We start from the raw sequence: 26,900 nt of genomic DNA on the forward strand, positions 1-26,900 counted from the left end.
AAGTAACCAAACAACGTTAATTCCACTGGTACGGGAACTGAGTGTTTGTATTCATCTCCATACACATACAACACACCATACTAAAAACCATGATAGAAACACGCAAATGATTGATGGCAGGAAGAGCATCCGAACGAAAAATTGGGCCACATCAATACCTGGTGCCGAAGCCAATAAACCACAATAAAGGCCAAAAAGAAGATATACGTCAATTCGTCGCTCGGACGGGTGGGGGACTGCGTGATGGTCACAGCGTACAAGGTCTCTACAAATAAAAACAACAACAATCTACCACCACGAGGCTGGCGTACAAATAGCACCGGACTGAACCGGCAGGTAACGAAACCCCTGAATAGGACTTGCAAGTTCATCGCTCTACCGTTTGAGCCACACAGCCTTGTTGCGCTCGTAGTAGCGAAACGAGGGTTCAAATTAGACTGATTAGATGCTCATCTAATTCATTTCGAACCTTACACAAGCTGGCATGAACGGACTATGGTGCGCTGTGGATTTTCCCGTCTTCTAAGATTTATCGACGTTGGCAGGATCAAATCGGTGATCTTAGATAGAACACACTAGCGTACTAACAGTCGACCACCTTGTAATGATCTGATTGAGGTATGGTGCTAATTATTTTCGTTTACCTTGTTTTGTTATAATCACACGAACCATTCATCCTGAAAGGAAACATATAAGGTGATGATGATGGTGATGGTAATGATGTTGATGATGACGAATCTTAATGTTATTGGCTTAAAGTCCAACTAACTACTTTTGCGGTTTTCTGAGATGCCGAGGTGCCGAAATTTTGTCGCACGGGAGTTCTTTTACGTATGGGTAAGTCTCCCGACACGGGGATGATGTATTTGAGCACCTTCATATACCACAGGACTGAGTCACAATCGAACCTGCCAACTTCGGCTCAGAAAGCACCTTAATCGCCTGAGCCACTCACCCCGGCGATTATTATTATTATTCTTATTATTATTATTATTATTATTATTATTATTATTATTATTATTATTATTATTATTATTATTTTAAAGGCGTAACATCTTGGGTCATCGGCTCCTAAGAGAATATAAGAACAGGTTTTCAACCAATCAAGTGGCTGTGTGGTTTGGGTCACGTAGCTATCATATTACATTCACGGGATAGTGAGTTCGAACCCCACCGTCGCGGCAGCCCTGAAGATGGTTTTCCGCGGTCTCCCATTTTCACACCAGGCACGTGTTGGGGCTGTACCTTAATTAAGGCCACGGTCGCTTCCTTCCATGTCCCATCGTCGCCGTAAGACCTGTGTCGGTGCGACGTAAATCACATTGTAAAAAATTCAGTTCCTCACTCCCTTCACAAAGTACAGACTATTTTCATGCGTTACAATCTTATTTCAGACTTCAACATGCTTAGATTCTTTATCACCTAAGCCACCGGTAGGGACAATGCTGCGAATTATTCTTCTGGTATGCAATCCGTAAGTCAGCTTACAGTTAGAAGAATGGCGATAGGCCTATAACGAAAAGCCGGTGTAGGTGAGGTAGGAGTACGGTTGAGGGAACAAAGTCTGTATTCACTTCCTAACAAAAATGATCTACGTACATATGGCACGAAATGTAACAGATTGAGGGAACAAAGTTTGTATTCACTTCTTAACAAAAAGGATCTACGTACATATAGCACGAAATGTGAAAAATCTACAAAATTTCAGGACTGAAATTATTCCTGGCTTTAGAGACGTGTTAAGCGGCGCGAAATGATTGGGCTCCATTTCACGCTCCAATACTATCGCAGCACTAGAAGTAATATTAGACACAGCGAACAGAAGCAGGCAGCTTATTCTTATTACTAAACCTGGGATCTATGTGCATTAATACCGTCTGTCTGTTAGGTCATCAGCCGAGAGGCTGGTTGGATCCTCATATAGCACCACCAAAGGCGATGCAGTTATAGGAAAAGCACAAAAACCAATGGCAGCACCAAAATGAGGCGTGCTAGGCAAGATGAGGAGTGAGGTAGTTTGCCATTGCTTTCCTCACTGGGCCAGAAAGTGCTATTGTAGCACGACTAACGCTACAAGCAACACCTTTCATAACACCCAGACTCACTGGTTGTGCTCTAATGCCATTGCTCAGCACAGCCCATACCCCAGCAGCTTCCATATTGTCAGATTCATGGATGAGGCTGGGAATTGGGTGGAAGCTACACTTTGTTCTGGCCTGCACCATGAGGCATTAATACTATGCATTTCGAACTACTAAAGGCTGGTAGACGGGCAGACGCAGATATGCTCCTAGGTGACGAATGTACGGTACTTCTGAAGATAACAAAGACCTTCTCGTAGAACTAATCTGACAGTCTATGTCAGTGACACACTGAGTTGAAATGGGTGGCTGACGAGTGCCTGAGGCTCCCCAGAGCATAGCCGCTGCGATGGCGACTGCGATGATGATGATGATGCAACGTTCAGTAGGCCTACTTCTCCGCTACAACAATGTCCATATGCAGGACAGGTTCAGTACACCAGAAAGTTGCATAAATATCCTTTAAAAAGTGCTTATCAACTGACAGACTCTAAGCTATTCTGAAGTTAAATTGTATGCATATTATTATACATGTTTATGTGTTGTTATGTCTGAATTTGCAGTTGAAAACCTACAACCTGTTTTCCAGTCATTGACCGGGTCAGGGATGTAATGAATGAAACATATATAGGCTGTTATTACAATGGGGTCGCCACTCCCAAGGTGATTTATTAATGAGTGATAAATGCTATGAAATGATAATGGAGAGTGTTGCTGGAATGAAAGATGACAGGAAAAACCCGAGTACCCGAAGAAAAACCTGTCCCGCCTCCGCTTTGTCCAGCACAAATCTCACATGGAGTCGCCGGGATTTGAGCCACGGTATCCAGCGTTGAGAGGCCGGCGCGCTGCCGTCTGAGCCACGGAGGCTCTGAATTTGCAGTTACGTAACAAAAATCACATGCTTCTAGGATTGGAGTAGGATATGCTGTAGTAACACCATCATTCGGAGATACATTCCCTACCTCTACCAGGCGTGATTGTAGAAAAAAATGAAATGAAATGGCGTATGGCTTTTAGTGCCGGGAGTGTCCGAAGACAAGTTCGGCTCGCCAGATGCAGGTCTTTTGATTTGACTCCCGAAGGCGACCTGCGTGTCGTGATGGGGATGAAATGATGATGAAGACGACACATACACCCAGCCCCTGAATCAGCGAAATTAACCAATTATGGTTAAAATTCCCGACCCCGCCGGGAATCGAACCCGGGACTCCTGTGACCAAAGATCAGCACGCTAACCATTTAGCCATGGAGCCGGACGTGATTGTAGAGATCCCGGACAAAAAACAGCTAAGCATAGGTGAGGTCATTTAACTAGCGCCTTCGTTGTGGTTGAAGAGTAAGCGGGAGGTCTAATAAGCGTGGTGCAAGAATACAACCACAGTACCTTAGTACCACTCGTCAAATGTTTGCTGTATAGAACCACGAAATGAAGTAGTCTCTTCAGGAGTTCAAAAATACAATTTGAATTTATCCCTGAGAAGGTTAATTAAAATTGCAACTGCTGTACCTTACAGCAATTAAGGCCACGATCACTTCCTTCCCAGTCCTATCCCATCGTCTCTGAAAACCTTTCTGGATCGGTGCGACATAAAACGAATAGCATTAAAAAGAATGAAAAAAAAAACTTGTTCCAATTGTCGACGAATAGTCCTTTAGCACTGTGAACTAGACCGGTTTACGCTTATCAGCAGATAGCATTATTGTTATCCACAACATTCAGAAAGTCGTATTCAAAAGTAATTCAAATAGTACGTGCATTTAAAGTAGACTATTAGTCATTATTCTATTTACGTACGTACTATACATACATTTGGAGCATATTTAAGAGAATAAAAGAAATATATATCATCTACCGTTTACAGACATTTTGAGACAAAAGTAATAAGGGAACTGGGTAACACGTGAGAGAAGCGATGCTTTATGTTATTAACCAACTACACTTTTACAGTACCTGCCCCCAACACTACTATATCTGGGGCTGTACCTTAATTCAGGACACGGCCGCTTCCTTCCAACTATCCCATCGTGGGACAGGAAAGGCCTAGGAATGGGGAGGAAGCGGCCGTGACCTTAATTAAGGTACGGCCCCAGCATTTACCGGGTGTGAAAATGGGAAACCACGGAGAAACATCTTCAGGGCTGCCGACAGTGGGATTCGAACTCACTATCTCCCAGATGCGAGCTCACAGCTGCGCGCACCTAACCGCACGCCATCGCCCGGTACATTTGAAATGAAGAAGAAGGGAAGTATTATCCGCGCACTTTTTAGTGATAGATTTTTGTACTCGTTGGAGAAGTAAGAAGGGTTCCGTCAATACTGCCAACTGAATGGAAATGAAATCTGAATTGAATCGATAATATGATCGATCGTTATGAATTTTATAAACCTTTATTATTTTAAGCAAACAACTGTGTCACACACACAATATTTAATACTATATAACATTTCCCGTTGCGAAAAGTGTTCCTAGCATGAATTCTATAGTTTGGCTTTGCTGTGTAAACAACAACAGTACGAGTACTTAAAGTGTACGCCAGATGGCGCACAGCGATGATAAGCGATTCTTAGTTTGTGTTTCAAAGGTTGCCAATACGAATCTCGAAGATAACGAAAGTCGACCGCTTCAGCACTAGGGTGTAAATCTATCACTAAAAAGTGCGCAGATAATAAAGAGCCTGGTGGAAGCGGAAACAATGAACTCAAATAAGGACCCGGTGCTCGCTGACCCAAACTAATAACATTAAAGGCCTTGAAATGAACAAGAAAGAAAGTAATGAATTTGGTGAAAGTAAGTGGAGACAATGCCAGGCTCAGCTGAGCTCTCGGAAGTTATCATCTCACGCTCCCAATCTCACATCCTCTGAGGGGGAAGGGTCCTTCATTGCTATAGCGTTTTAGGGGAATGCATTTTTAACAGTATGTAAAAAATAATATATTATACTTGCACAGTGTCAGCTATTGCCAGTCTGCAGCTATCGAGGACAATTTTTTACTCACCCACCACACAATTACGTACAGTATGTGCTTGCAACAATAATTTATTTTCCATACGCATCTGGCATTGCTCGTAACCACGCGCCTGATAATGCTCCATTTTAATAATGTGAATTTCCGCAGTTAAATTAAACATTTTGAATTGATATCAATTGAGAGAATGACCAGTGATGGTTAGCAAGCTGAATCGTTTTACCTGATATCATCAGCACATCAGCATTCCGCCGTTCCACTGCACACCGTATTCCCACTTTCATTCTGTCAGAGTACAAGAAAAACTCGCAAAGACTTATCACCACAGAAATATCCATTGGAAAACCAACTCACTGCACTTCACCAACGCACATCATAACCAAACTCCCGTACGGCAAGTACTACAGAACATGTGGTTACGACGACCTCTCGGGGTAATAGGGGTGGCTGCCAGAGTCAGTTCAGAGACTTTCAAAGTACTATAGTAAAATAGCCATCGATAATATTCATTCGTTATTAAGAATGTGTATAAATGCTTTACAAAGCAGTTATTTTAAATAGCAAAATTGCACACAAAAATCTGTCCTGAAATTTAACTCTCTTTGTACTGTAGACCAGGCATAGCCAAACTGGGTCAGCCCAGTGATTTTGCTCTGAGACGTCCTTGAACTAGCGTGCAGTGTTATGATTTATAAAGAAATACAACAACAAAGCAGGTCTACAGCATTTGTGTGATGGATGAAGAATGATATGGTATTCAGTGAACAGTAGCAATATCATTAGACTATGTTCTGACAGTGGACACGCTTCACTTCAGTTAATGGAGTGATACTATGATCAGTAGCGGCGCTTGGGAATTAGAAGTGAGGTGGCAAAAACTGCACAGACACCGAAAACTATCCGGGTTTGTTGGATATATCAAAAGTAAAAATTAAACAATAAAGTGAAACGTTCAAAATTGAAAGTCCTTTGATGTTCTCTGAGTGAATTGCGACACAGGGGTAAAGGTGGACGGTTCACCAACATAAGTGCAGTAATAATAGCTTTTTTGAGATTTTGATTCAGTATACGGTACTATAAAACTTTCACCAAAGGAACAATATTATACAACATGTACTGCAATGAAATAGAAGTCTGGCGTGATTATATAATTAAAAATAATTTCGTATTTGACTGCACACTACGAAACTAATAGACAATAAAGAGACTGCCAGACTGACGAATGCGCAAGGCAAGCGGGTGAATCATACCTCAGTATCCAAGACCTTGGCAAAAAAATATGCCCCTGCTACCCTTCCTCACAGCACATGGAAAGCGTCCACTACATACTGTAGCGCCCCCCCCCCCCTCGCCGTTAACTGGGCTATAAATAATACTCAGGTTGTTACAACTCGACATCTACAATTTAAGGCGCACAAAAATAAATGAATATAAATATTTAGAAGACACACGCCAGTTAAAACCAGAGACCCATTCCTTACCGTTATTAGAACAATCGTTTCAAGTGCTGTCAATGTAAGAGGCCACCATAAAAATCTACGGGCATTATGTCACTAGAGAGTGAAATATTTAAAATAATAATTGAAAGGAATTGAATTCTGAGATTCCTTAGGCAGGTGCCAGAATAAATATAATCATTTCACCATTGTTCATGCGATAAATCATGATAACTGGGTCGCAGCCGTTGTCGGTGATTTCTTCCCCAGGCATCTGTGGTCCAAGTCCTGGTCAGTGCGTGTCAGAGCTATTTGTAATGTATGGGTCGCTCATCCAGACTTGGTTTTAGACCTTCGCCTTCTTTTACGGTACTGGTTTAATGTCGCACTAATACAGCGGTTTTCAGCAGCACAGGGACAGGAGAGGCCTCGTACCGGGAAGGAAACAATAACTGCAACAGTTTTAATTAAGGCACATAATCTGCGTTTGCCAGGTCTGAAAATAAGAACCCACGGAAAATGTTCTACATGGCAACCGACAGAAATGTTCGAACTCACTATTTCCTGAATACAAGCTGATCGTTACACGGCCCGTACCGTGTAACCACCTTGCTTGGTAGGTCACATTATTATTATTATTATTATTATTATTATTATTATTATTATTATTATTATTATTATTATTTTGTGTTGCTGTTGTTCACCTTCGTAGTGTAATGGTTAGCACTATTAGCTGCCGTCCTCGGAGGTCCGGGTTCGATTCTCGGTATTGTCAGAGATTCAGGAATGACAGAATGGCTGGTATGTGGAGAAAATGGTACGTGCAGCTCAACTTTCGTATGGGATGTGCCTGAAAAGAGCTGCTTCCCCTCGGGACGAGGACACGAGTTTACTTTATTATTGTTGTTATGGTCATCATAACTAAGATAATGAATTCTGGGACGAAATTATCTATACAACAATCTGTTTTCAGGACCAACTTCGCCGTACGGGAGTGAAAGCTGTCTGGACTCAAGATCTCCTATTCATAAATTGGAAGTAAAAACATGAAAGAGTTACCGAACGAGTTGGCCGTGAGGGTAGGGGCGCTCAGCTGTGAGCTTGTATTCGGGAGATAGTGTGTTCGAACCCCATTGTCGGCAGCCCTGAAGATGCTTTTCTGTGGTTTCCCATTTTCACACCAGGCAAATGCTGTACCTTAATTAAGGCCACGGCCGCTTCCTTCCCACTCCTAACCCATCGTCACCATAAGACCTATCTGTGTCGGTGCGATGTAAAGCAACTTGTAAAAAGAAACATGATTGTAGCGAGAATCATTGCTCATACAAATACACTCATGTTCATAAAGAAACAGAACACCTTGAAAGTTTTTATTCACAGGTCATGTTCATTAGTATGTTCTGCAGAGACGATTAGCATTTCAGTCACCTACATTCAGCATGTGTCCTGTTGCCTAGTAAGCACTGATAACCTGTTTCATGCGTGGTGTCATCGACGCGTATACGGCGCGAATGGCGTCCTGAGGGTATAGCCATCCATGCTGCATTCACCTGGTTCTACAGTTTATCTTTGGTGGTTGGCATTGGGTCACAGTGCTGCATCCGTCGTCTCACCATATCCCACACATTTTCGATTGGCAACAAGTACGGTGATGGGGAGGGCCAGGGCAACAGTCTGACGTCCTGTTCGTGTTCGTGCAGCAACATGTGGTCGGGCATTGTCCTGATGAAATATGTCGTCTGGGGTGTCGTACAGAAAGGGTATGGCTACGGGTCGCAGAATGTCATTCACGTAGGTCAAACTGGTCACAGGGCCCTGGACACGCACCAACTGTGACTTGTGGTTGTATCCAATAGCATCCCACACCATAAGGCCTTGAGTTGGCACTGTGTGCCTTGTGCGAATGCAGTCAATGTGATGTCTCTCCCCCTCTCTGCGGCGGACTAAAATGCGGCCATCATTTTCAAACAAATAGAACCTAGATTCTTCCGAAAACACTATCTGCTGCCATTCCTGTCCCCAGTGACGTTGTTCCATACACCATTGCATTCTAGTAATAAACGGCGACGGACTATCACTCGTGATAGCGTACAATGTGCTACACTGTTCCACTGTTGCGCCAGAGCCGATAAGGACGCAGATCTGTCCTGCAATATCATTCAGATGAGGTGTCGATCTTCTTGGGGGGGTGGTCTGGGGGGTGCGACCAGACCCATCTCGTCGTGTTCTATGGCCTTCTGTGAACCATTCTGTACACACCCGTTGCACTGCCGACACACTTCGTCCCACACGAGCAGCAGTTTCCCGGAAGAATGCATCACGTTCTCTCATGCCAAATATGTGCCCATTTTCAAACTCACTCATTTGACGGTGCGGTTCTCGCAATCATTTCTTCAGAACATACTAATGCACATGTCCTGTGAATATAAACTTCCCATCTCTAGTCATTCAAGGTGTTATGGTTTTTGTGGGTATGTGTGTAGGTGAGAACTATAGCAGGAGGATGCTCGGAGTGCCACGGAGAAGAAGGCACCATATAGCTAGTCGCAAGTATATGATTATGAAGGCGCTTCGTTAATTCACAGAGTCTAGCAGACTGAACGGTCAACCGTATAATACAGTGCGTCCGCAAACTCACTCCGCAGCGAGCGCAGCGAACTCTATCTACTAGCGGAAAAGTTAGGTTGGCACCACTATCGTCCGCACGTGTCCAGTGTTGACCTTCCTGTTGAGTTAGTTGGGGAAGGGTAGAATATTGGAGTCGACCGTTACAGTATTGCCGACAGTGAGTACCGGTGCGTTGATGCTTTAAGTTGTGTTCTTGTCTAGTTCTTGTGTAAGCTTAGTGAGGTGAAAATGCTTACTGTTGAAGACAGAGTGTTTTTCGTGGAAAATGTTTTCCATGCTGCTAGAAACTTTACAGTAAATATGAGGCTGCGATTTCTTTTGAGTTTTCCTGATTCAAGGTGCCGCCATCGTGGCACTACGCGATTTATTGAGCAAATTTCGTGCAACAGGTTCTGTTCATAATGCACCACGAACTGGTAGGTCAACGATTTTAACGGGTAAATCATTTGTGTATCGAAATAACTCAAAGACACTACAAAACCTGAAGAGAGAAATAATTCATTATATGCATTCGAGTACACGTGAAATATTGGTAAAAGTGTTCGTAAATAAGTGTAAACGGGCTGCTGAACTATGTCTTCATGAAAGTGAAAACACTTGAACCACCTAGTGTGATATTAGTGAGTACAGTGAATTTTATTTACTGTTTTAATCGTAATAATGGTGAATTCCACCTCCCGACATAACTGTAGCCTCTGGCGTATATAGCGCCGCCTCCTCGCTGCGGACGATAGTGGTGCCAACCTAACTTTTCCCGCTAGTAGGTCGAGCTTGCTGCGCTCGCCACGGAGTGAGTTTGCAGACGCACTGTAGCAATTATGATGTATCTATGTATACATTGGCTGAAAATGAATTCCCAACTCGAACAAGACATTAGTTTAGGGGTATGAAATTAAGGCTAAGCAATTCTCTAGGTAACATACCGTTTTTATTCGATTTAAGTTTCCAGATCATAGGTTCAAATATGCGCAAGAACGACATGGTGGTACATTAATAATCACTGAAGTCGCCACAATTTTGAATCCAAGCTTGCAAACGTGCCTGCATTGTGTCGTACAGGAGCCGTATGTCATTTTATGGGATGAAGTTCCACACCTGTAGCACTTGGTCAGTCTAATCAGCAACGGTTAATACCGATATTAGTTGACGCTAGATTTGTCGTCCCGTAATCTCCCATACGTGCTCAATGGGCGAAAAGTCTGGTGATCTCGCAGACCAAGGCAACTGGCCGACGCTCTGTAGAGCACGTTGGGTGACAGCAGCGGTATGAGAACGAGCATTATCCTGTATGACAATACTCTCTTGAATACTACGAATGAATGGCAGCACAACCGGTTCATTCACTGTCTGACGTACAAATCCGCTCTCAAGGTTCTTGGGATAACCATCAGACTGCTCCTGCTGTCAAAGGAAATCGTTCCCCAGACCATTACTCCTGGTGAAGGTCCAGTGTGTCGACGCCGCAGACAGCTGTCTCTCGTAGATATCCTTGCAGCAGCTGTTCCTTAGGTCCACTTTGATATATGCAATTTACATGTTTAGGAAAAGTGACCATTTCATCCAACTTAATCTTATTCTGAATTAGGCGTGGCAGCCTTATGTTTGCCGTGTTAGCGGGGCTAACACTTTCCAAAACGAAAAATGAACGAGTATGACTGCATAATATTACGGGATGTAAATTGTTTATTTCATACCGTATACTGTATAATAACCACAAAAAAGCCTAATTCTCTTTCATATAAATAACATATTAAGTGTCCATCTCCATGGCTAAATGGTTAGCGTGCTGGCCTTTGGTCACAGGGGTCCTAGGTTCGATTCCCGGCAGGGTCGGGAATTTTAACCAAAATTGGTTAATTTCTCTGGCACTGGGGCTGGGTGTATGTGCCGTCTTCATCATCATTTCATCCTCATCACGACGCGCAGGTCACCTACGGGTGTCAAATCAAAAGACCTGCACCTGGCGAGCCGAACATGTCCTCGGACACTCCCGGCACTAAAAGCCATACGCCATTTCCATTTCAACATATTAAGTGTCGAAAGCTTCGCATCCGTCGAACGATGAAGATATGCCGACTGTGTGCTCGGGGCGCGCTTGCGCATTCGATCCACTCGAAAACATAACATGCTGACTAGTAGGCTCGCGTGTTTGTCCCAGTCGAGAAGCTAACTTAACAGTAATCATTTGCAGTGTTGATTACGATAATCTCATTGTGGAGTCCGATGTCTTGAGGTTAGCTGGCAATAGTTAAAGCATTGAGAGGCCACCGTTTCTACTATATAATCTGATTATTAAACTCCTGGAACAATACGAAGTTCCAAAATATTTAGTTAAACTTTTACAGGCATATTTGACGAACAGGAAACAGGGTGCTCAGAGCTGGAGTCCCACAAGGTGGAGTGCTGAGCCCTACCCTATACGGCCTTTATGTCAACGACCTTCCAACCCGTCGAGGAGTGGAAGTCCAACAATACTCGGACGACATAGCCATTTATACCAGTATTAAAAGAAATTACTAGGTTGTACGTGCGTTGCAACAATGGATCTTATCCTTCTGGAAGTGGTGCATCCGAAACAAGGTGAAAATAAATGCCACAAAAACTCAGGTAATTATTTTCACCAAACGTCAGCCTAGATTTGGTCACCTTACCATTAACAATGTCCCCCTGTCTTGGACAAACAAAATCGAATAACTCGGCCTAACTATGGACAGAAATATGTCCTCGAGGTAGAATATTGAACAGCCCCGACAGTGTTCCATGGCACGGGTGAAAGCTTTGAGACCTCTGCTAGGAAATAAATATATCTATAGTATTAAGAGAAATATTTACCTGGCATGTATCAGGCCCATCCTGCTGTGTGGCTGTGCGGCCTGGGGCTATATTGCTAAAACTCCGCTTTCAAAATTACAAGTGATTCAAAATAAGACCTTAAGAATGATGAGATCTAACAGGTGGATACCAACTAAACTTCGTACTCCGACATTTTATTTTGCTAGTTGTTTTACGTCGCACCGACACAGATAGGTCGTATGGCGACGATGGGACAGGAAAGGGCTAGGAGTGGGAAGGAAGCGGCCGTGGCCTTAATTAAGGTACAGCCCCAGCATTTGCCTAGTGTGAAAATGGGAAAGCACGGAAAACCATCTTCAGGGCTGCCGGCAGTGGGGTTCGAACCTACTATCTCCCGAATACTGGATACTGGCCGCACTCAAGCGACTGCAGCTATCGAGCTCGGTATTCCGACTATTAGATCTCAGATAAATACAATAGTAAAGTTAACCAAAGCTAGTACTCAACCGACCCTGGCATCCTACTCTTAAAGCACGTCGTGAGAACCAAGAAGCGTCTGAAGCATCGCGGCCCTTGGCTCACTTACGATCTGTTTTAATATGAAGTAGGAATCTGTTTAAGCCTTTTCCAAATTATTAAACACATCTCTCACTAAATAAATTACAAATTAAACCCCTAGAAGCACCCCAAAAAAATAGCCTCCGACTCAACACTTGATTTATTCCACAAGCGAAGAGGAGGTTTCTTTTCTGACGAGAGGAAAATGCCACCTCTCAGCCAGATCGTTTCTCCCCTGCCAGTGTAGTACCAAGGACTTTTCCGCCTAATCAGCACTCTCAGGAACAGATTAGTAGAGAGGCATAGATTTCGTCCCGGGACTCTCGTGAACTTGCCCTCAAAAACAAAACAGTGGTGATTGTTACGAGAGTGTCATGTGCCTGCAACGGCTTTGTTTTAGTTAAAGGAAGATTCACTTATGATTGAGAACGAATGTGGCTGTTTTGAGGACTTATTAACACATTCATTCTCTAGTTGAACTCTTCCTGCTAAGAAACAAATCAGAGAGAATGGGGAGTCACTCCTAGTACTCGTATATCATCTATGGTAACAGAGAAAAGAGGAAAAGTGCGTCGTTTTAATAATTCCTGGTACGCAAATGATAACTTTCAACAAACACAAATGTTTCGATAACAGAGGAAATTTGTGATGTTAACAGTTATTATGCACTGAAGAAACGATTTGGACAGTCTGTAAATTACGGTACCGGTAATTCCAAAATAGCTTTACTGATGTTCGGTAGCATTAGAATAGGGGAATTCCTAAGTCTTGCCTTCAAAATCAATAGGGACAAGCATAATGAAAAATATAAAGAAAACCGGTATATAGTTAGTTGTCTAATAGATGCTGCTTGTTTCCAGGTGGAGCAAGAGCTGACTTTTAGCGGCCATACTGAAAACCACGACTCAATTAATAGAGGAAATTTTGTTGGATTGCACCATTGCAGAACCGAAAAGATGAAAAGTTATAGAACCATTTAGAAACCTCTGCTCCTTTTCTTGGCACTTCCTATGATATCTAAAACGACTTAATTGATTCAGTCTCAGCTGTTTTGTTAAATGAAATAAGAGAAGAGATCATTGAAGCACCATTTGTAGCTGCGATAGGGGATGAGACCACACAAACATCCCAGCTTTTTTCTGTAATTCGTTATGTTACACGTGGTGATATTCATGAAAGATTTATTAGGTTCGTTGACGTAAGTTCTGATCGCTCTGCTGTTTCTCTGGCTGGCAATGTTTTCAGTTTAATCAATGAATTCCAGTTTGGTGGCAAATTAGTCGCTTAAACGTACGATGGGTGCTCTGTTATGGCTGGAGCATATAGCGGTCTAAAACAAATTATTCTTGCCAAATATCATTCAGCCTTATTTGTTCACCGCTGGATATATATTGTACAGGGCGTTTGGTTTAAGTAAAAGCAGAAATAAAAGGGGATCTGAAGAAATACTTGAAGTCAGTCATAAGCAACACCTAAGAATGGGTCAGTGAAACAAGAATCTGCTCAAGAGGTTTCTTTGCCACTTTGAATGATTTTGAATTAATTTTTCTTTTGAATTTATTCCCATCAGTACTTCCTCGAGCAAAAATCTTTTTCAACATTTTACGAGTCAAAAAAATTACATAAGATATTGTGCTGTAGAGATCGATGAATTCAAGAGATTTCTGACTTATAGACATGATAAACTTGATTTGTTTTGGAATAAGTGCACAGATGATCAGTTTCCTCAAATGAAAATGAAGTTATAGTTAAAAGGCAGCGAATATGTGATGTGGAAATTGACAAAAAGACATCATACTGCAGACTGTATCGTAAAGTACTTGATACAATTGTCAGGCATATAACCAACCATTTTCCGAACTGTATAAGCTGGAGTCTCTTGCTCTAGGACTAGGAGTGGAAGGAAGCGGCCATGGCCTTAATTAAGGTACAGCCCCGGCATTTTCCTGGTGTGAAAATAGGAAACCACGGAAAACCATCTTCAGAGCTGCCGACAGTGGGATTCGAATCCACCATTTCCCGAATGCAAGCTCACAGCTGCGCTACCCTAACCGCACGGCCAATTCGCTCGATGAGAAAAATATACTGAAAAAAACTCGTAAGATGAATCCGTAGTTCTTTCATTCAGTTATAGATATTCTTTTCTGCCAAAAATCGCCGGATAGAGCTGTGTTACAAGACGTAATATCTGCAGATGTACGGGGAGGATTGATTTGTGTAAGTTTAAAAATGCAGGTTTCTATTTAATATTTAATACTCATATTTTTTATCATGTTTCTACAAACAAGTGTGCTAATAATTTGATGAAGGTCAAGCACCGCCACCGTTCTTAATTCTTTTAATACTTTGGAGTTACGTCTTACATAGAGAGATTGATTATGTATTGCTAAAAATAATGTACCCATGGATTGTGAACAACAGACAAAGCAAGCAAATCAAGTTTTGCTTAAATTTTGAACGCTGTTGTTGTAAAAGGAATAACAAATTTATAAACCAATATAATCATCGGGTCTTCATCAATGTGGGGCTGACTGGGAGTATAGGAGGGCCCATATTATTCATCCTTGTATGAAAGCTATCGCAAGATTTAATGTAATGGTCTGAAGCATAACTACAATATCCTTGTTTTTCTAGTTCTGAGTTCGTCATTAGATCCGAATCAAATTTTCTAACAAAGCACACAATTTTCACTTTTACTATTAAAACGCATTCAAATTCTTAATTCGATGCACACTGACTCTGTGTATGTGTATCTGACTATGGAGGGAGGGGTAGCCATAGAATTCTTCTCACGGAGCAGTCATACAAAGTTAACATAATTCAAGACTGATAAGTGTCTTAAATCGTCAACTTGATGGTAGATATTTCAGAATATCTGTCTCATTCTTTCGGCACCAATTGAAGGTAACTAAAAAACTTCAGCGCCAGTGCCATAATTAAACTTTCACCACTACGCGTGAAAGAGGGTATGAGGTTTTGCAATTTTCACACCTATCAGCCACATAAAACAGGCACTGGCAGTAAAATAGAATGGTGTAAAAATTCTCGCTGTCATCCGTGTATTGTCACCGTGTTTAAAATTAACCATATTGTGACAATATAATTTGCAAAGCCAGTGAACAGAACAAACGAGAACCTACCTACCTGGAAAGGATGCATCCCTTTAAAGGGCTTTACTCCCACGTACAATTATCGTCCTATTTCACGGCGATGGTTGTCGAACAGTTCATTCCAGTTGTATAAATGAACAATTTACTGTGACTCATATCCCATTTAAACTACGTCGCCTATTCGCATGGTAGCGATAGTGGGCTCTAGGCACTTCTGCATGGCTAGAAGTTATGATCGGTAATAATATCAGTCTGCACTGGTTCAATAATAATAATAATAATAATAATAATAATAATAATAATAATAATAATAATAATAATAATAATAATAATGGCGTATGGCCTCCGGAGAGGCCTGGTACGGGTCTTTTTCTCGTAGACGGCCTATTAGGCGACCTGTATGTCTTTGAAGATGAGGACCTACCTAGGATGATTTCTAATGCTGAATAAGCCACACATACCCAGCCCCCGAGCCATTGGAATTAACCAATTAAGGTTAAAATCCCCGACCCGGCCAGGAATCGAACCCGGGACCCTCTGAACCGAAGTCCAATACGCTGACCATTCAGCCTACGAGTCGGACACTGGTTCGAAGAATGACGTAAATATATCGATAGTTTATAGGCTATGTCTTTCTACTAATACTTGCACTATGCTCAATTCCCATAGGTCACGTTGACCTTAACTTAATAAAATACTGAAAAAGCATTATTAGTTCATAGAGGAGGACTTTTTCCTTAGTAACGCACCTTGTTGCCTGCTGTTTGATCCTGAATGGCAAAGCAAGATGAGCTTTAGTGGAGAGGTATTGGGTATTCAAACGTCTGTACCTCACTTGGTTCTTTGTTTCTTTAGTGCTAAGAGAAGACCTAAGTGAAATTAGACTAGTTTAGGTAAAAACAGTTCACGAAATCGTCTGCTCTCTTCCATGCACAAAAGGAATCTATATAAATAAAATCGTAACTACTGTGTGTCTGTACATCGACTATTTTGGCGAAATTTCCGTACAGTTATCCGTTTCACGTATGATAATGACCATCTGCATATTTTTAGCTTTGTTGTCTGTTTGTCTGTTTGTTTGCCTCTTTGTCTATAACATGAAAACTTCTCCTTCTTCTTCTTAATCTGTTTATCCTCCAGGGTTGCTTTCTCCCTCGGACTCAGCGAGGGATCCCACCTCAAGGGCAGTGTCCTGGAGCTTGAGACTTTGGGTCACGGATAAAACTGGGGAGGAGGACCAGTACCTCGCCCAGGCAGCCTCACCTGCTATGCTGAATAGGGATCTTGCGGGGGGATGGGAAGAAAGGAAGGGATAGACAAGGAAGAGGGAAGGAAGCAGCCATGGCCTTAAGTAAGGTACTATCCCGGCATTTGCCTGGAGGAGAAGTGGGAAACCACGGAAAACCACTTCCAGGATGGCTGAGGAGGGAATCAAACACCCCTCCACTCACTTGACCTCCCGAAGCTGAGTGGACCCCGTTCCAGCCCTCGTACCACTTTTCAAATTTCGTGGCAGAGCCTGGAATCTAACCTGGGCCTCCGGGGGTGGCAGCTAATCCCACTAACCACTACACCACAGAGGCGGACAACTTTAAAACTACTGGATATATTTCCAACAAACTTCATATTTGGAATCCACCTGTCCTTGGGTAGGTCTTAGGGCCAATATTGTTTCTAAATCACTGAATTCACTGAGGGTTTATTCTAAACCGAAACCGTGATTTTGCACTCCCACAAAATATACACAACCAAACTTAAGGGAAATTAATTTCTAAACCTTTTTTTATCATGTGCATCATTTCGATACGAGGTTTAATAAGGGAGATATCATTAACGGACCGTTTATCGGTACAAGTCCCACCGGACTTAACTCAAGAGCGGGTGCGTGTAAAGCGTATTTCTTATGACTTGAAAACTACTCGATATTTGAACCAAACTTTATATTTAGCATCCATCTGTCCATAGGTAGGACTTAAGGTCAATACCATTTCGAATTCCCAGAACGGACTGGGGTTTATAGGGAACCGAAATGGTGATTTTACTCTCCCACAATATATACAAGACCAACCTGACTGGAAATCGACTAAACTTGATGGAAATCCATTTCTTAAACTTTTTCTCATGTGCATTTTTTACACAGGAGGATTAATAACGGAGATATTACGAAAGGTCGGTTTTGCAAGCTAAGTCCTGCAGACACAGCTGAAAATGTGTTGTACGTGGAGCAGATTTCTTAATTATCTATATAAATCAAATCGTAACGACAGTGTGTCTGCATTGACTATTTTGGCGTTTTCGTACAGCTTTCCGTTGAGGGGCAATAATGACCATGTGCATATTTTTTAGCTATAGTTTCCTGAAAGTCCTAAATTTTACCCCCTCGCCCAATATCAAGATTGCCTCACAATCTTTCACACGATCTGGAAAATTGAAATTAGGAAAATTAGACGTTTCATCCGGTAACATACGGAAAACTTCCAAGATCGTTAAATCTTTCACTTTGTATGCCGAAGAATATCGAAATATGGAGGCAAATTTAATGACGGTGCAGACCTTCATTTCGAGGTATTTCGCGGCTAAACGGTAAGTCCTATCACAAAACGGATGACATAAAGTCCGTTCAGTTTGGAGTGATCTACAACTTTAGTCCTGTGACATTTTGTCGTCTCTCTCTCTCTCCCTTATACGTTAGATTTGGCTGTATTTTCCGATTGTTCGTAAATGTTGTACTTTTTACACGCATATTACATAGTTTGACACACTTATAAGAAAGATAGTCATCGAATTTGGCACACACATTGACACGACCAATACTTACATGCGAACCAAATTTCATGATTCTAGCTTCCACATACGTATGTGAAAAGTAGTGAAAAATGTTAAAATGTTCCCAAATTTATTTCACCCCATTGAAATATCGTAACTCAATCGAACTCATGGCAGATACGAGAAAATGTTTTAAGACCAAACTTATAGGGCGATAAAAGGGACGTCTGAGGGTGCAAACCATTTGTTGATATGATCTTCCGTTTAGGAGCAGTAAATCACGAAATGAAGGTCTGCACTTACAAACGTGCCCAAGCTTATCTGCCATCTATATAAATATAACCGTAACGGCCGTGTGTCTGTGCATTGGCTATTTTGGCGGAATTTCCACATAGTTATTCGTTTCAGGTGTATTAATGACCATCTGCATGTTTCTTAGCTTTGGTGTCTGCTTGTTTGAGTCCTTATAACTTGAAAACTACTGAATATATTTCTACCAAACTTGATATTTATAATCCACCTGTCCTTGGGTAGTTTTCATGGCCAATACTATTTCTGAATACCTACATTTACTGGGGGTTTATCCGAATCCGAAACCATGATTTTGCACTCCCTCAAAATATGCACCTCCAAAATGAATGGAAATTGTAATAGAAATCCATTTCTAAAACTTTCTTCTCATGTGCATTTTTTCGACAGGAGTATTGATAACTGAGATAATATGAACGGTCAGTTTTCAGGTTAAGTCCAGCGGACATAGTCCAAAAGGTGTTGTACGTTGAGCAGATTCCTTATCTATCTACACTGACTGACAGAGAAAATGCAACACCAAGAAGGAGTGGTCAGAACTTTATGCCAATTGCAGGGTAGACTGACGTCACTGAGGTATGCTCATGATGTGAAATGCGCCGCTGTGCTGCGCACGTAGCGAACGAAAAATGGGACACGGCGTTGGCGAATGGCCCACTTCGTACCGTGATTTCTCAGCCGACAGTCATTGTAGAACGTGTTGTCGTGTGCCACAGGACACGTGTATAGCTAAGAATGCCAGGCCGCCGTCAACGGAGGCATTTCCAGCAGACAGACGACTTTACGAGGGGTATGGTGATCGGGCTGAGAAGGGCAGGTTGGTCGCTTCGTCAAATCGCAGCCGATACCAATAGGGATGTGTCCACGGTGCAGCGCCTGTGGCGAAGATGGTTGGCGCACGGACATGTGGCACGTGCGACGTGCGAGGGGTCCAGACGCAGCCCGAGTGACGTCAGCACGCGAGGATCGGCGCATCCGCCGCCAAGCGGTGGCAGCCCCGCACGCCACGTCAACCGCCATTCTTCAGCATGTGCAAGACACCCTGAGACCCTGTCTGTTCCAATATCGACCAGAACAATTTCCCGTCGATTGGTTGAAGGAGGCCTGCACTCCCGGCGTCCGCTCAGAAGACTACCATTGACTCCACAGCATAGACGTGCACGCCTGGCATGGTGCCGGGCTAGAGCGACTTGGATGAGGGAATGGCGGAACGTCGTGTTCTCCGATGAGTCACGCTTCTGTTCTGTCAGTGATAGTCACCGCAGACGAGTGTGGCGTCGGCGTGGAGAAAGGTCAAATCCGGCAGTAACTGTGGAGCGCCCTACCGCTAGACAACGCGGCATCATGGTTTGGGGCGCTATTGCGTATGATTCCACGTCACCTCTAGTGCGTATTCAAGGCACGTTAAATGCCCACCGCTACGTGCAGCATGTGCTGCGGCCGGTGGCACTCCCGTACTTTCAGGGGCTGCCCAATGCTCTGTTTCAGCAGGATAATGCCCGCCCACACACTGCTCGCATCTCCCAACAGGCTCTACGAGGTGTACACATGCTTCCGTCGCCAGCGTACTCTCCGGATCTCTCACCAATCGAACACGTGTGGGATCTCATTGGACGCCGTTTGCAAACTCTGCCCCAGCCGCGTACGGACGACCAACTGTGGCAAATGGTTGACAGAGAATGGAGAACCATCCCTCAGGACACCATCCGCACTCTTATTGACTCTGTACCTCGACGTGTTTCTGCGTGCATCGCCGCTCGCGGTGGTCTTACATCCTACTGAGTCGATGCCGTGCGCATTGTGTAACCTGCATATCGGTTTGAAATAAACATCAATTATTCGTCCGTGCCGTCTCTGTTTTTTCCCCAACTTTCATCCCTTTCGAACCACTCCTCCTTGGTGTTGCATTGTCACTGTCAGTCAGTGTATATACATAAAATCGTAACGGCTGTCTGTCTGTACATTGACTATTTTGGCGAAATTTTCGTACAGATACCCGTCTAAGCGGTAATAATGAACATCTGCATATTTTTTGGTTTAGTCTCCTGAATGTTCTAGTTTTTACCCCCTGGCGAAAATCTGCTAGACGAGCAAGCAAATTGAAATTTGGAAAAATTTAGCCCGTAACGGAAGGAAAATTTCCAAGATCTTTACATTTTCAACTTTTTATCCCCGAAGAATATCGAAATATGGAGACAACTTTAATGATGGTGCAGACCTTGGTGTCTAGGTATTTCGTGAGATAAACATCACATAACGGAAGGCACAATCTCCGTTCAATTTGAAGTAATCTACAACCTTGGTCTTATGACATTTTGTCGTATCTGTATCACTTATACGTTAGATTTGTCCCTACTTCTCGATTTTAAGTAAGTTTGGACTTTTTACATGCATAATTCATACTTTCAGTCACTTATAGGAAATATAAAATCATCAAACTCTACACGAACATTGGCCCACCCAGTAGCCATATTTGAGCCAAATGCCATGTATGTAGTTGTCACATAAATATCCGAAAATTAATACAATGTGAGATAATCTTACACAAAGTTCACCCTACTCAACGTTTCTAACTCAATCTGACCCAAGAATAGATGAGATGCGAGAAACATGGGCGCCCGCAAGGGGGGCAAGGGGGAGCGTTTGCCCCCCCCCCCTGGAATTCTAAAAAGTTGATGTTCAATTGTTTAATATCATACCAGATTATTTCATAAACTGAACTTACTGACAGTCATCTAGCATCTGTTATATTCGCAAATTTCTGTAAACAATTTAATGTTGCTGGCGTTAGATATTGGTATTTATATTCAAGAAAATTGTTAATGTGCCCCCCCTTGGAAAAGATCCTGCGGGCGCCCATGGCGAGAAAATATCACAGGACCAGCCTTTTAGGCCGCTAAATAAGGCGTCGTATGTACAATTCTTTGTCGATATGACGTACCGTTTAGCAGCAGTTAATCTGTAAATGAAGGTCTGCAATATTGTAAACATGCATATACTTTTGTATATAGGTCTATATATATTCATTGATGTAGATTTTTAGCGATCGAGAAAGCGTGTGTCTGCTATTGTAATCAGTACTCCATACCGACTTTGGCAGTAGGAATGGGGTTCTTCTCCAACTCGTGTAACTGGCATTAGTAAGGAGGGCCTACCATTGTAATGAATAATTCATTTCTCGATTTGACTTGCAGAAGGCAAGGGAGCATTCGATATTGTTCAAAACACCCCTACCCGATTGTGTTTGGCTGTAGGCAAGGGTGCCCGCCATTATAAACAATCTAAAATATGACTGGCATTAGGCATAGAGGCCTGCTATTTTAATGGAAACGAAATTTGTGTGACTGACAGTAAGCTGGCCGTCAATAGGAAAAGGGGACTGTCATTATACTGATAACATCACAACTCAATTTTGATTGGTAGTAGGTAAGTTGCATGCCATTATAATAAAAACTCCTCAACTGCAATCTGCCTGGAAGTAGGAAAGGGGGCCTGCCATTGTAACGAAAACTCCCCAGATCGATTGTGACCGCACAGTAGGCAATGCGGCCTGCAATGATAATGTAATTTTCCCAACTCGATTGTGAATGTTAGTAGGCAAGTGAGCCTGCCGTTATCATCACAACTCCGCAACCCACACTTTACATTGGAAACAACGTATGGGGACCTCCCCATGCTGTTTCTTGGATAACCCTAAGAGACATTCAATTTTAAACCAATTTTATTTACTCCATGTATATTTGCTAGTTAATGAATAACAATGATCAGCGTATTAAACTTGGAGAACCCCTCCTGAGTAACAAAACTAACTGTACGGTAATCCTACGCTCACTACAGTAAATCATATTTACATACTTGTGATTCAATACGCATTCTCGAGGAGTAGGCCTACCAGTTTACAATGGCATATCACACGGAAGGAGTTTGTTCTTGGTTTAGATGGAATGATTTTTTATTTTATTATTATTATTATTATTATTATTATTATTATTATTATTATTATTATTATTATTATTATTATTATTATTATTATTATTATTATTTTGTCAAACGCAGTGACTCGTTTTTCATTCATTGTTCAAGGTGCAAGTTAACAGCCTGCTTTATCACTGTGTGAACTCTGGCGATGACCAATTTATACCCCATTTATGTTCATATTCAGAAGCTGATGCGTTCCATATCATCCGAAGATATTTCCGTCGCTCTCTGGTAGACAAGATTCTCCATTACCAGCTAATATTTTACATGCGAAGTGCATGTTGTGTTCGGCTTTCAATGGCATCAGCAACATGCTTTTTCATCCTCAAAGTGTGAAACGTTCCGCGTGAGTAAACATCCAACCCACGGCCGGATTTTGGGTAGCTTTACTACGGTGCAGTAGAGCACATTTCAAACAAGTCGCCTTTTTGTTTAACATTACATTTTATTTGATACAAATTTAAGATTATCAATTTCCAAAAATATTTAAACCATGATGATGATGATGCTTGTTGTTTAAGGGGCCTAACATCGAAGGTCATCGGCCCCTAAAAAATTTAAACCACTTTTGAGAACAGGATTAATAGGGACTTGTGGGTAACGGTGGTAGAATACATCCATGGTATTCTCTGCCTGTCGTAAAAAGCGACTAAACGTGGCAGCTGGGATTCTCGACTTGAAAGAGTGAGTAAAAAAATAATAAAAATTGAAAATATTCTTAAGTTATGGTGACTAATAGCAGTAGTGAAATGTTTTTCTCTAAATTAAAATTAATTAAATTAAAAATAGGTTTCGAATCACCATGAATGAAGATAGACACAACTATCTAGCTATTATTAGAGTAAAATGCGACATTTTAAGGAATATATATTTTGAGGTTATGTTTAACTCATTTGCTAATAAGAAATGTAGCGAAGTCTCTTTACATCAGATTATGCAATAGTCTCAATATCAATAAAAATTATTAGTGTTTAATCGTCCGACTCGCTGGCTGAATGGTCAGCGTACTGGACTTCGGTTCAGAGGGTCCCGGGTTCGATTCTCGGCCGGGTCAAGGATTTTAACCTTAATTGGTTAATTCCAATGGCACGAGGGCTGGGTGTGTGTGGCGTATTCAACTTTAGAAATCATCCCAGGTGGGGCCCTCATCTTCACAGACATGCAGGTCGCCTAATAGGCCGTCTACTAGAAAAAGACCTGCACCAGGCCTCTCCGGAGGCCACACGCCATTATTATAGTGTTTAATCTCAAGTATCACGCAAGGTATATCACAAAGTTTCAATCAATATCACGTATAATAAATCTACTTTTCCTCACTGTACTAATAACGAATTATTATTTCTTCCATATGATTATTATTAGATCTAGATAAGTACAGTGACAAACCAAATACTGTACAAACGTGAAGTGATTGATAAACTGTTCACAGTTAATTGATGAATTCATATGTTGATTTTCAGCACTCTCATTTCAAACAAATCGCCTTCAATTATTTAACATTACATTTTATTTGTTACAATTTTAAGATGATCAATTTCCAGAAAAATTAAGCCACTTTTGAGAACAGGATTAAAAGGGACTTGGGGGTAACGGTGATAGAATACATCCATGGTATTCTCTGCCTGACGAAAAAGGCGACTAAACGTGCCCCTGGGATTATCGACTTGAAAGCGTGAGTAGGCGACCACGGTGATCCTAGCTGAGTCTGGCATTGCTTCCCCTTACTTGTGCGAGCTTCCTTACTTTCATTTCACCTGTCAACCCTCTCTTGGTCAACTCTTCTTCTTTTCCGGCCCCGACGGTATTAGGTTTGTGAGGCCGAGTGAGTTTTTCATTTTCTGGCCCTTCGTGGCCATTTTCTTTCTATTGCCGATACCTTAATTCTTAGAATGTTCGGACCTCTTGTTATTTCTATCTGATGATTATTAAGAGAAGATGGATGCCAAGCTGTACTTCCTCTTCAATTTATCACGACCACCAAGAAGATATTGTGTAGAGAAAACTCTGCAACAACAGCGGAAGAGGGGGCCCACACACTCTAATTCTGACTTTGTTTGACTCGTCAACAAGAGTTCAGAAAGGCAGGACTCTACCGTCTGAGCCAATTAGTCCAGCGAAGAAATAAAGAGATTCAATTCTTCGAGAAGCGAGGGAACTGGATAAAGGAAGATGTCATAGTATTCGCAAATCCATTGCCAGCGGGATCTGACAGAGCACTAATTGACCAAGATAAGTCGAAAATGAGATATGAAGAACTGGGAACAGCCACTAGTAACTTTTTTTTTTTTTTTTTGCTAGGGGCTTTACGTCGCACCGACACAGATAGGTCTTATGGCGACGATGGGATAGGAAAGGCCTAGGAGTTGGAAGGAAGCGGCCGTGGCCTTAATTAAGGTGCAGCCCCAGCATTTGCCTGGTGTGAAAATGGGAAACCACGGAAAACCATCTTCAGGGCTGCCGATAGTGGGATTCGCACCTAATATCTCCCGGATGCAAGCTCACAGCCGCGCGCCTCTACGCGCACGGCCAACTCGCCCGGTCCACTAGTAACTGGAAGCGATGCGGGGTTCATTCGATCTCCAAGGTGGTCACGTTTACTTCTTGGTGTAAGATCCTAGAAGGAGAATTGTTGACAGTTTAACACTCTTTTAGATGTTATCAGTTAATTTAACATATTTCAGGAATTAAGTGACCCATTCTAAATATACCGGTACTGTATATATTGCTTACTGACCCACACCAAAAGTGACTGCCACGTTAATTTCTGGGGGCGAAGGCGGCTGGGCATAGAGCTAATAATTCTATCCCACGTAAAGCCGAGGCTACGGATAACTCCCGCAAGGGCTTTCATGTAGTGATGGGATATTCAACTCATTTTAATGAATGAATCGATTCACTTGATTCCGTACACGTTACTGAATCGATATACTTATCCGATTCACGCTTCATTAGTCATCAATCCTACTGCATCTGTGTAGTGTGTACTGATAAGACAGCAGCAACAACATTCAATGCTTGCTGCTTCCATCTGGACTTCATTCTATGAACTGTTTTCCTATGCGTCATCTAACGTTCAGATTCAGCACTATACTGTACTTGCTTACTATATTACAGCCAAAGCTTACGTAGTTAATAATAATAATAATAATAATAATAATAATAATAATAATAATAATAATAATAATAATAATAACAATAATAATTGACATAACTCAAATTTTATACACTGCCTAATCGTTTTCCACAGTTCTCTGAAAGTCACAACTCTTATATATATATAACGAATTATATATAAACAAACCTGTGTTCACAATAAGTAGCCTACATATTAAATATAAATTAAATAAGTTGCTTAAGTTGCTTTACGTCGCACCGACACAGATAGGTCTTATGGCGACGAAGAGATAGGAAAGGGCTAGAAGTGGGAAGGAAGCAGCCGTGGTCTTAATTAAGGTACAGCACCAGCATGTGCCTGGTGTGAAAAAGGGAAATCGCGGAAAACCATCTTAATGGCTGCCGACGGTAGGATTCGAACCCGCCATCCCCCGTATGCAAGCTCATAGGTACGCGACCCAAAACGCACGGCCAACTAGCTCGGTCATCTTTGAAAATGTCTTTTTCTATCAGCAGAGGATTTTTTAAATCGTCACATTTTGCATAGGCTACACGAGATGTACAGTAGCCCACTGGTTTTCTGATTAAACATCTTTATATTTAAGCTATTGCATCAGCCGGCTCACTTACTGTCCACGTACACAGGTGATCTCGTGATTCGATAATTGAAGTATTGTGCAATGATGCGACATACGAACTGAGAGAATACCGAGCGGTTCTTCCGAATATTAAACAATTTCTAGTGGTCCTGAGCATGACTCAATCATAGGGTAGGCTAGATAATAATGCTATTGGCTTTACGTCCCACTAACAACTTTTATGGTTTTGGAGACGCCGAGGTGCCGAAATTTAGTCCCGCAGAAGCTCTTTTACGTGCCAGTAAATCTACCGACACGAGGTTGAGCACCTTCAAATACCATCGCACCGTCTGAGCCACTCAGCCACGCGGGGAGGCTAGAGAGCTGAGTTTAACTAATTGTCAAACGTCAACTAGTTATAAAAAAACTGAATGATTAAACAAATACGGTAAATAGCCTACCTACCTACAAACAAGCTAGGTACTTTGGAATTATGTTTCCGACTATCTTTTTAACACTGCAAATAACTCCACCTATTATTTAGAACTTCCTGTAAGAAGAGGACAGTGAATGCAACT

Source organism: Anabrus simplex, chromosome 3 (assembly GCF_040414725.1).
Source record: "Anabrus simplex isolate iqAnaSimp1 chromosome 3, ASM4041472v1, whole genome shotgun sequence".
NCBI classification, from domain to species: domain Eukaryota; kingdom Metazoa; phylum Arthropoda; class Insecta; order Orthoptera; family Tettigoniidae; genus Anabrus; species Anabrus simplex.